Genomic DNA, 12,230 nt, shown 5'->3' on the forward strand with positions numbered 1-12,230 from the left:
TTGCCAGCCCCTTCTTCCCTGTAAGGTCTCTTTGGAGAAATCAGCTGACAGTCTTATGGGAACTCCTTTGTAGGTAACTGTCTCCTTTTCTCTTGCTGCTTCTAAGATTCTCTCCTTATCTTCAATGTTGGTTAATGTAATTACGATGTGCCTTGGTGTGTTTCTCCTTGGGTCCAGCTTCTTTGGGACTCTCTGAGCTTCCTGGACTTCCTGGAAGTCTATTTCCTTTGCCAGATTAGGGAAGTTCTCCTTCATGATTTGTTCAAATAAGTTTTCAATTTTTTGCTCTTCCTCTTCTCCTTCTGGTACCCATATAATTCGGATGTTGGAACGTTTAAAGATGTCCTGGAGGTTCCTAAGCCTCACCTCATTGTTTTGAATTCTTGTTTCTTCATTCTTTTGTGGTTGGATGTTTCTTTCTTCCTTCTGGTCCACACCATTGATTTGAGTCCCAGTTTCCTTCCCATCTATCCCAACTATTGGTTCCCTGTACATTTTCCTTTGTTTCTCTTAACATAGCCTTCATTTTTTCATCTAATTTGTGACCAAATTCAACCAATTCTGTGAGCTTCCTGAGTGCCAGTGTTTTGAACTGTGCATCTGATAGGTTGGCTATCTCTTCGTTGCTTAGTTGTATTTTTTCTGGAGCTTTAATCAGTTCTTTAATTTGGGCCATTTCTTTTTTTCGTCTTGGTGCACCTGTTACATAAAGGGGCAGAGCCTTAGGTATTCAGCAGGGCGGGATAACACTGGTTGCTGCACTGTGACACTGTATGTGGGGGAGGGGTTTGATAGGAAGCAATGACACTTGCTCCACTCTCTGCTGGATTTCAGTCACTCCCTCTGCTACCCACAATCAAATTGGGCCCTTCTGGTGCTGATTCCTGAGTGGGTAGGTTCATGTATTTTCTGGGACCCTGTGGGTCTCTCCAACGAACTCTCCTGTGAGGCTGGCAGTTTCTCCCATTGCCGCCTCAACCCTCACAGGTGTTTTCAATCAGTGGTTTGAGGCTTTATTTACACACACTGGAACTCTGGGTTGCACGGTTTGTTGCTGGGTCTGCCAGCTGCTGCCTAGCCACGAGTCCTCTCCACCCGACTGCCCATCTCTGCCCATCCTACCGGTCTGTATGAATGTTTCTTCTTTATCTCCTTGGTTGTCGGACTTCCATACAGTTCAATTTTCTGTCAGTTCTGGTTGTTTTTTGTTTTTAAATTGTTGTCCTTCTTTTGGTTGTGCAAGGAGGCACAGTGTGTCTACCTATGCCTCCATCTTGGCCGGAAGTCCTAAATTTGGCTTTTACACTTTAAATGGATGTTGTATGACATGTGAACTATATTTATAAATCTGTACCAGTAGTCTCCATTTCATGTGTGTGTGTGTACATGTAAACTGCTTGGAGTCCCCTCCTGTTCCTCTGGAAAATGCCTCAATTTGACCTGGTTATGGAAGTGGTTGTGGTGGGTCTTGGGCATCACCTTTGAAAGAATCTATCCCAGGTGAAGTTATGATAAGGTTTTTAAGCAAAGAAAACTTTTTCTCAGACACAGAAGGGCAAGCTACCTCTGGCAAGGAAGGAACAGAGTGACTTGAGGGTTCAAGGTGTTTATTTCATTTGGATTCAAGGAGATGCCCCTATTACGAATTCCATTCTTTCCCATCAATGGGTCTCATTCTTTCCCATCAATGCCCTTTCACACAACAAATTTATTGAGACTGAATTCAATTTTATGTTGTAATTCATCAACCTACACAATTAAATTTCTGCTTGATTTTAAGTGATACCAGTTCAGTGACCACAAGAAATGAGAAAATCTTTTAGAGTTGTAATGGTAGCTTTATGGTCAGACCATAATTTAAACTGAGAATTAAAGGACATGATTTGTCATTCTGGTAAACAAGCATGTGCAAAGTAAGTCATTCCACACCACAGTCCTTATGGTCACCATTACTGCCAGTGCTGCAGCCACTTGGCCTCTCAAGGCACATAGTTCTCTCATCACTTAAACACAGGTGATAGCATGATAAATTGTGATGTCACTGCATGCCATACATTACCAGAATTCCACTTCCTATTGGCAGGTAGTTCAGCCCTGCCTTCAAGCCCAAATGCACAGCCAAACAAATCTCTAAATCCCATCTTTGTGGGTTATCTCCTAGGATCGTTCCCAGTGTCAATTCTATACTGGATGGGTCCAAACAGGATACAAAAACAACAGAGTAATTCAAACAAGGGAAGCTTAATATTATTATTATTATTATTATTATTATTATTATTATTAAATCCTCACCTGAGGATATGTTCATCGATGAGAGAGAGAGAAAGAGAGAGAGAGACAGACAGACAGACACTGATTGGGTGCCTCCTGTACATGCCCCAACAGGGTATCAAACCCACAACCTAGCTCTATGCGCTGACCAGAAATCAAACTCACAGTCTTTTGGTGTATGGGATGATGCTCCAACCAACTGAGACACCCACCCAGGGCTAAAAAATTATTAACCATACATGGGTTAACCTACTCAGGGGAAAAGAGAACTCTGAAGGCTAAAGTGTCTCTCTGGTGCCCTCTGTTGTTAAAGCTTAATGTAATGTCAGGTGGCTGTTATATTACCACAGGACAATGGAGGAGGATTTAGAGCTAAGAGAAATGGACTCATAGGGTGCTTCGAACATTGCTTTCTTGTCTAATCTGATGATTACTGTCATTCAATTAAATATTTAGACCATTTATATTTAACTTAATTATCAATGTAGTTAGATTTAAATTGGTCATCTTGCTATTTCTTTGTCTCATCTGCTTTTTATTCCATTTTTGCTTTCTTTTGGAATGAGTTTTTTTCCCTAAATAATTTCATTTTATCTTTGTTATTGACTTATTAGATTTAATTCTTCATTTTATGTTTTTAGTGGTTTCTCTGGGGTTTACAATACATAGCTTAATTTACAACAGATTACCTGCAACTGATACTATACCACTTTACATGGAATGTAAGAATTAGTGGTTCAAATGGCAACTCTATATTTAATGCTTTGAGGAAATTTCAAATTATTTTCCAAAGTAGCTACAAATGTTTACATTCCCATCAGCATGGTATGAGAGTTTCAATTTCTCCACAATCCACCAATACTTGTTGCTATCTATCTTTTTGATTTTTGTCATTGTAGCAGGTGTGAGGTGGTGTCTCATTGCAGTTTTGATTTGCATTACCCTAGTGACTAATGATGTTGAGCATATTCTCTTGTGTTTATTGGCCATTTGTATGTTTTCTTTGAAAAGTGTCCATTCAGATCTTTTGCCCATTTTTAAATTAGGTTGTCTTTATTGTTGAATTGTAAGAGCTCTTTATATATTCTAGATACAAGTCCCTTATCAGTACAGGATCTGAAAATATTTTTCCCATTGTGTGAGTTAACTTTTCACTTTCTTATTGGTGTCCTTTGAAGCAAAAAACTTGTAAATTTTGATGAAGTCCAATTTATCTATTGTTTTCAAAATGACCATAGGCTTGAATATCTCCACACTGTTTCAAAAAAATAAATCAGTTTCTTTGTGGCAAGTTGGAGCTCTCTTCTTTTATGGACTGTTTTCCTTCCTGGGTAAAATCTCTGAGTCTCTACTCTGGAAGCTGGGCAGGGTGGTAGCCTCTGGTGCTCTGGGCTTACTTCTCCTGGTGTGGAACCTGTGCCCAAGAGTGAGCTGGAGCAGGGGAGATTAGGTCCCAGTATTCTTGACCTGCTCCACCTGGAGTACAGCCTCCATCTTATGGGTGAGGACTGGGTATAGGAAAGAACCACCATGCTCTCAGCCATAATCCTGCAGAATTTAGCCTCCTCAGCTTGAAGGTGGAGGAGCTTAGAAATTCTTTGGCCTGCCTCTCCCACTCAGATATGAGAGCTGGTGGGAGAGAAAGCCTCATGTCCTTGGCCACTGCCACCAGTAGAGAAGCCTCCACCAAGCTGAGCTGCAAGTAGGGGAGAAGGAAGTAGTCATATGCTAAATGCCACAGATTGTTGTTACTGAGTTTGTTTAGTGAATTTTTCTGAATAACTGTTTCTTCAGTTGCTGTGTGCTCTCAGGGAAAATTCCAGAGACTGTAAATGGTTTGGCTTTTAAAAATACTTTTTCTCAACTTTGCTTATTTCACAGGGAAGTAGGTGCATGGAGCTCTTTGCACTGCCTCTCTCACGTGGAACGTCACCCTTTTTACTTTCAAGTTATTTGTGTCTTTACACTTAAAGTGAGTGACTTGTACACAGTATATGACTGGGTCTTGGATTTTTTATTTAGTCTTTGCCTTTTAATTGGGATGTTTAGACCACTTATATTTAATGTAATTACTGATATGATTGTGTATTTACCATCTTGATATTTTTTTTCTACTCATCCCATAGTTCTTTGGTTCCTTTTTCCTCTTCTTTTGCCTCCTTTTGGATTAATTGAGTTTTTATTATTCCATTTTACCTCCTCTGTTGGATTATTAGCTGTACTTCTTTGTTGTGTTGCTTTAGTTTTATAGTATACATTTTATTTTATTTTATTTTATTTATTTATTTTTAGAGAGAGGGGAAAGGAGGGAGCAAGAGAAGGAGAGAAACATCAATGCATGGTTGCCTCTCATGTGGCCCCCACTGGGGATCTGGCCTACAACCCAGGCATGTGCCCTGACTGGGAGTCAAACTGGCAACCCTTTGGTTCACAGGCTGCACTCAATTCACTGAGCCACACCAGCCAAGGCCTAGTATACATATTAAACTTAACATAGCTGGCCTGCAACTGACATTGTACTGCTTTACATATAGTTTCGGGATCTCACCGCAATATGCTTTTATTTCTTCCCTTTGTGGTCTTTGTGCTACTGTTGTCATGCCATTGCCATGTTACAAAACATATTGTGATTTTAAACAGTCACTTATCTTTTAAATAAATTTCAATTATAATTTTTAAAAGTATTTTGTATTTACTCACATTGTAACCATTTTTCCAACATCTTCATTCTTTTTTGTAGATGCAGATTACCATGGTATTGGTTTTTTTGACCAAAAGACTTTCCTTTATATCTCTTATAATTCATGTCTGCTGCTAATGAATTATTTTATTTTTGAATATCTAAAATGTCCTCACTTTGCCTTAATTTCTGAAAAAATATTTTTGCTGAGTTAGAAATGACAGTTTCTCCTTTCAGTAATTTAAAGATGGTGTTCCACTGTCTTCAGGCTTAAATTCCTTTATTTCCTTCTGAGCAGAGTGCTACCATTTTAACTTTGTTCTTCTGTATGTAATGTATCCTTTTCTCCCCAATCTTCTTTTATCACTGATTTTAAGCAGTTTGATTATAATGTTATGTGATGTGGTTTTCTTTATTTCTTGTGTTTGGGTTCACTGAATTTCTGGGTTTATAGTTTTCATCAAATTTTATCAATTATTTCTTTGAATATCTTTTTCTGACATTTTACTCTATTTCCTCTCTGTTGGGGACTCCTAGCTCACTGATGCCCTGTTCTTTTGGGGGATTCTTTTTAGTCTTTTCATATTTGTGTGTTTCATTTCAAATAGTTTCCAGAACTTGTTATTCAAGTTCATTAGTCTTATTTCCTGTTTATCCCATCCAGTGTATTTTTCATATCAAAAAAACCTTTTTACACCAATAAAGGTTTGATTTAGATCTTTAAAAAAGTAATTTCCAGGTTTCTTTTTAACATGTTCATGCTTCCCTCTACCTTCTTGAACATATGGAATACAGTTATAATGACTGTTAATATTCTTGTCTATTTTTATTAATCTTTTCCTCCTCGTTATGGGTCTTATACTTCTGCTTCTCCAGATACCTAACTTTTATTGGACGCCAGACATTTTAACTGAAGTACTGAACATTTTTTGTATTCCTATAAATATTCTTAGGCTTCGTTCTGGAAGGCAGATAAGTTCTTTGGAAACAGTTTTATTCTTTTGTGGCTTCCTTTTGAGCTTTGTTAGAAGAGACCAGAACAGGTTAGTCAAGGACTGATTTTGCCCCCTGCAGAGCCCAGTTCATTCTAAGGGCTCTCCCCTGTTTATTACCAGGCTTTGCATTTTGGCTGGTGGGGACACAAACTGTTTCTGGCCCCTGTGAGCTCTGGGGATTTAGTCCAGCTTGTGCCTTTTTGAGGTCTTTTTGCCAGCTGTAGGTGATTTCCTCACACATGCGCTTGTCAGTTCCCAGCTAAGCAACTGAGGGAGCAGTGAGCATGTGCCTAGAGCCCTCTCTCTGGGTCTCCTTCCTCTCTAGGCCCTTCCCTGTTCTTGGCTCTGCTCTCTGCTTTCCCGTACTCTGATCTGAAAAGTCTACCCAACCTCTGCCTTCCTAAATTCCCAATTCCGCCTCTGCAATGCTAGGCTCTGTGGCTTTCCCTTCCCTGCATGGTGACCTGGAAAATTGTCCTGGCAGGACATCTGCAACTGTAGGGCTTACCTCATTGGTTTTCCTTTTCTCAAGAATTTCTGCTCTATGCTGCTATGTCCAATGTCTGAAAACCATTGTATCATACATTTTGTCCATCAGTTTAGTTGTTTAAAACAGGAGGGTAAATCCAGTCTCTTTTACGCCATCTGAGCCAGAAGCAGAAATTACCTTCTGTATTGTTTAAGTATTTACAAGGAGAATACATTCTCTTATTACTTGGCATACACTGTCTTCACAGGGTTGGGGGAGCCAGATATAGATGCCCCCACTCCCCTCCAAGGAAAATCAGCCATCCCGGGGGTCCTCAGGGAGCACCAGAAGAAGAAGATGGGTCAGACCTCAGTCTTCCCCTCAGAGGCAGCCTCACTCCTGAGGGGCAGCAGGCCTTCTCGAGTCTGAACAGGCAGCAGTGCAGACCATTTTTCTCCACAATTATCCAAGTGCTCACAGGGCTCCAGGCCTCAAATAAGTCTTTAGGCTCACAAACCCACTCCCTTTACCGGCCCCCAAACTGTATGGATGACCCCAGGGCAGCCTGTAGGCTCTGCCAACCCAATAAAATCACAGATCAGAGGAATTGCCGGGCTGAGGGATTCTGGATGAAGCCCGGTGCCCCAGTGTGTGGATGGGGAAACTGAGGCCTGGGAGGCACAAGAATGTCATCAAAGACAGTGGCCTGAGCCCTGTCAAGTTAGACCCTGGCTTTCCTGACTCCAGATCTTCCTACTGCACTAAAGAAAAAAGTAATTTAAAAAAAGAGATTGACTTTTAAAAACAACAATGCTTCAACAGAGAATTGACAAATACATTACTCAACAGAAGAATATAACCGGCTATTAGACAAATGAGGGAGATCTCTTTGCTAACAGGGAAAGATGATGAAAAAAGCAGGTCACCAAAGAGCGTGTCAAGTGTAATTCTGTTAACGTATACGAGGTTTGTCTGGAAAAAGTCCAGCCATTGTTGATATAACAAGAACAGTTTGTACAACATCGATGTAACCTGGCAGCCAAGAAGAGTGGACTGGAATGTGCATGTGTGAACAATGACAACTTCACTGTATTAGTCAGTGGGGTGGTAGATGCCATTGAGTGAGCATGTGTACTGTGTGGCCGTCACATTCAAAATGACTGAGACAGTAGAACAATGAATCTGCATCAGATTTTGCATTAAACTTGAACATTCCTAGGCAGAAACTATCCAGATAATTCAGAAGGCTGCAGCTATAGGTGACTGGTTATTGGCAGCTTCATCATGACAACGTGCCCACTCATGCACCATGCCTTGTGCAGAGTTTTTTGGTGAAACATCAAATAACCCAGGTGACTCAGCCCCACACAGCCCAGATTCAGTGCCCTGTGACTTCTGGCTTTTCCCAAAACTAAAATCACCTTGGAAGGAAAGAGATTTCAGGCTGACAATGACATCCAGGAAAATACAACAGGACAGCTGATGGCGATTGGGAGGATTGTGTGAGGTCCCAAGGTGCTTACTTTGAAGGGGACTGAGGTGCCATTGTCCTATGTACAGTGGTTCTTGTATCTTGTATCTTGTTCAATAAGTGCCTTTTTTTTCATATTGCATGACCAGATACCTTCTGGACAGACATTGTGTGTGTGTGTGTGTATGTATAAGTTACACACACACATATATTTTTAATTATATTTTATTGATTATGCTATGATAGTTGTCCCAATTTTTCCCCGTTTGCTCCTCTCCACCCAGCATCCCTCCATTCCCTCAGGCAATCCCCACACCATTGTTCATGTCCATGGGTCATGCCTGTAAGTTCTTTTGCTACTCCATTTCCTATACTGTGCTTTACATCCCCATGGCTCATCTATAACTATCTATGTGTACTTCTTAATCTCCTCACCTCTTTACCCATTCCCCCACAATCTCCTCCCACCTGGCAACCATCAAAACACTCTTCATATCCATGATTCTGTCTCTGTTCTTGTTTGCTTGGTTTGTTTTTTAGATTCAATTGTTCATAGATATGTACTTATTGCCATTTCAATATTCATAGTTTTGACTTTCTTCTTTTTCTTGGATAAGTCCTTTTAACAGTTCATATAATAATGGTTTGGTGATGATGAACTCCTTCAGCTTTGTCTGGGAAGCTCTTTATGTACCCTTTGATTCTAAATGATATCTTTGTTGGGTAAAGCAATATTGGCTGTAGGTGCCTACTTTTCATGACTTTGAATATTTCTTGCCAATCCCTTCTAGACTGAAAAGTTTCTTTTGAGACATCAGCTGATAGTCTTATAGGAACTTTTCTGTATGGAACTAACCACTTTTCTCTTGATGCTTTTAAGATTCTCTCTTTATCTTTAAACTTTGGCATTTTAATTATGATGTATCTTGGAGTGGGCCTCTTTGCATCCATCTTGTTTGGGATGCTCTGTGCTTCCTGGCATTGCATGTGTATTTCCTTCACCAAGTTAGGGAAGTTTTCTTTCATTATTTTTAAAAATAGATTTCCAATGTCTTGCTCATTCTCTTCTCCTTCTGGTACCCCTCTGATGTGAATGTTGGATGTCTTGAAGTTGTTCCGAAAGCTGCTTGTACTTTCCTTATTTTTTTTTATTCTTCTTTCTTCTCATTGTTCTGACTGGGTGTTTTTTGCTTCCTCATGTTCCAAATCATTGATTTGATTCTCGACTTCATCCACTCCACTGTTGTTTCCCTGAACATTGTTCTTTATTTCAATTAGTGTGTCCTTCATTTCTGACTGGATCTTTTTAATGCTGTTGAGGTCCTCACTGAGTTCCTTACGAAGTTCCTTGAGCATCCATATAACCAGTGTTTTGAACTCTGCATCTGATAGATTGCTTATCTCCATTTTGTTCAGTTAATTTTCTGCAGTTTTGTTCTGTTCTTTCATTTGGGTCACATCTCTTTGTGTCCACATTTTGGCAGCCTCCCTGTGTTTGTTTCTATGTATTAGGTAGAGCTACTAGGACTCCCTGTCTTAGTAGTGTGGCCTAATGTAGTAGGTGTTCTGTAGGGTCCAGTGGCACAGTCTCCCCTATCACCCAAGCTGGGTACTCAAAGTACACCCTTCTTGTGGGCTGAGTACACTCTCCTCCTGTAGTTGAGCCTTGATTGCTGTTGGCAGGTCAATGGGAAGGATTTACCCAGGCCAGTCAGTTGCAAGGATTAGCTGTCACCAGTGACCACCATCCTCTGCCCTCCATGAAAGATCAACTGTGCAGGGGCAGGTTGGTGGTGCTCTGACATGGTCTCTAACTTTCCACCAGGTGCACAGTCTCTGGGGTTTCCTGGGTGGTGCAGGCCAAGGTGAGCCCCCACCTGTGTTTTTACCAAGGCCACCCTGCCTGGGCTGTAATGCAGTCTGAGATGGCTGCTACTTGTGCTGGGCTTAGAGGTTACCAGGCAAAGCCACGCTGTGAATGGAGGCTGGCTATTGCTTGTACCTTAGTACCGGGCCTGGAACCACTTAGCAAAAGGTGGGGGACTGGGGGCTCACTGAATCCAGCTGCTGATTGTTTTTGAGGATTTAGGAAGTTGTGAAGCATGAGCCAGGACCAGCCATTCATATGGAAAAGCAGCTTGGGTGGGCCTGTAAGTTTGGTGGGTTGGAGTCTCTGAGGATCTCTAGGGTGGGGCACACACACATATATTTACACAACCAAAAAGACTATGGAAGGATATTGCCTAACTCTGCACAGTAGTGATCTCTGGGGAAAGCTGGGCTGCTAGGAATTTTTATATCCTACTTGTTTTTCTGTGTTGTTTCCACTTCACATTGTGCATGCATTTTTTTATAATTGGGTGAAGGGACCCAGATATTACAACCTGACAGTTTTACCCAGGATAGGTGCATGGATGCCTGGGTAGCCCTGTGCTGCGAAGGTCAGGATTTATCTGGGATTGTGGAGAAAAGTATTTGTTTTGTCCACCCTACATACAGGTTTGCTGCCTGCAGGAAAGTTGCAGTTCTCAGCTTCAGCCACCAGAGGACAGCAGGGGATCAGGAGATCCCTGAAAGTGGGGCTTTCTGAGCTAGCAAGGATGTGGGTGAAGAGCAGGGCCACACTGAAGTAGTCTCTACTGTGGGGCGGTGCTGGGATCAGGTTCACAGGGACAGGAGGCCCAGTTACATGCTGACTGAGGGTCTTTTGCTTCAGCACAAGAGGGAAACTGAAACAGAAGCCAGACAGATCTGAACTAACAGCGTGTGGGTGCCTAGGAAGGAAGAGGAATGGCGTACAGGCCAATCACCAGTCAGATCCAAGTCCGAGGGGATGTAGGCTCCTCATCTCCTGCCACCTGGTCAGGGTGAGGGTTTCAGAATACATAGCTCATGGGGCTGAGAGCTAAGAGGCCAAAGCAGAGGGGAAATCGTGGAGGGGGGCAATTTCAGAGGCAGCACAGGCCCAGGTGACTATTACCACCTCTGTAACCAGTGCAGTAGCTAATAACTTTTTGAGGACGTCCCAGGTGCCAAGCATTTTGACTCATCTTGTTTAGTCCTGGCAATGACCCTCAGGTAGATAGGTGGGCATTAACATACCCATTCCACAAGGGAGGAAATCGAGGCACAGAGCGGGGAGGTGACTGGCTTAGGATGACAGCTGGTAAGTAACGAAGGTATAGTTCAGTTTCCAGTCCATATGACCCATAGTCCTTGCCAGAGTGAGGATGATGTCACAGCAGGTGCCATGATCCCAGACATATGAGGCAGAACTTGGACCCCAAATTGTCCCATAGGTTGTAGGGCCGCCCTGACCTCAAGAAGTGACAACAGGTGTGAGTGTGTGGATATTGAGAAGGTAGTAGAGGAGAATGCTGCTCAGCTCTCAGCATGGTGTGCTCAGCATGGGGAGAAAGACCCCCTTCACTTTCTGGACCAAGATGGAGGACAGGGGAGCATGTCTGACCTGAGTTCGGGACTCCTGGAGGCCATGGGCCAGGCAAGAAGGGCAAGGGTGAGCGAGTGCCCAGGAAAGAAGCCCAGGTACTGGCCTAGTTCTCCCTGGAGGCAGTGGAGACAGGAGCAGGGCTCCCCCTGCAACTGGGACAGGGGCCCCTCTGGGAAGTTTCCAAGGACAGAGGTGGAGACAGGATTGGGGGCTGTGCTGGAGGCTTGGCGTGAGTTTGGCTTCCATGTAGGCCTGCAATAACTACTGTGAGGGCCTGTACTACTTGGTTATTGAATCTGAGCTACAGCAGGAGGCTGGCAGGCCACCTGGGCTGATGTGAGGGGCCCAGGCAGAGTGCAGAGGCTGAGATCAGGCACAGTGGCAGGAGGCAGGGATTAAGCCCTGGACCTGCCTTTCCCTGAGGGTGAGTGGGGGGAAGTGGCTCTGGGGGGGGGTCCTAGGAGGTGCTGTGTTGTTGCTAGCTGTATGACCTTGGAAAGTCATTCCACCTGCTTGAACTTCAGCTTCCCATCTGTAAAATGGTGCTCACTGTACCCCCACCTCACAGGGTTGTGGCCGGGATCAAAAATGGCGACGCATGTAAATCACATAGTGCAATGGCTGGCACACAGAGGGCTCAGTGGATGTTCGGCCGGATGTTATCTATTGGTTTATTCCACATTGGACCTACCATGCGCCAAACCACAGCAGCACTGGAGATGCATGGACAAAGGCCAAGCAGCCCCCAGAGGAATGTGGGGGCTCTGGGTGTGTCTGAGGACACATCTGGGGACCCCCACTTTGCCTGGTACATCTCCTTGGCCTGGCTCCCCTGTGAGTCCACCTCCTGCCCAGGAGTGGAGCACACACAGAAGTAGGGGCGCAACTGGTCC

This window comes from Desmodus rotundus, chromosome 4, assembly GCF_022682495.2.
Source record: "Desmodus rotundus isolate HL8 chromosome 4, HLdesRot8A.1, whole genome shotgun sequence".
Classification (NCBI taxonomy): Eukaryota; Metazoa; Chordata; class Mammalia; order Chiroptera; family Phyllostomidae; genus Desmodus; species Desmodus rotundus.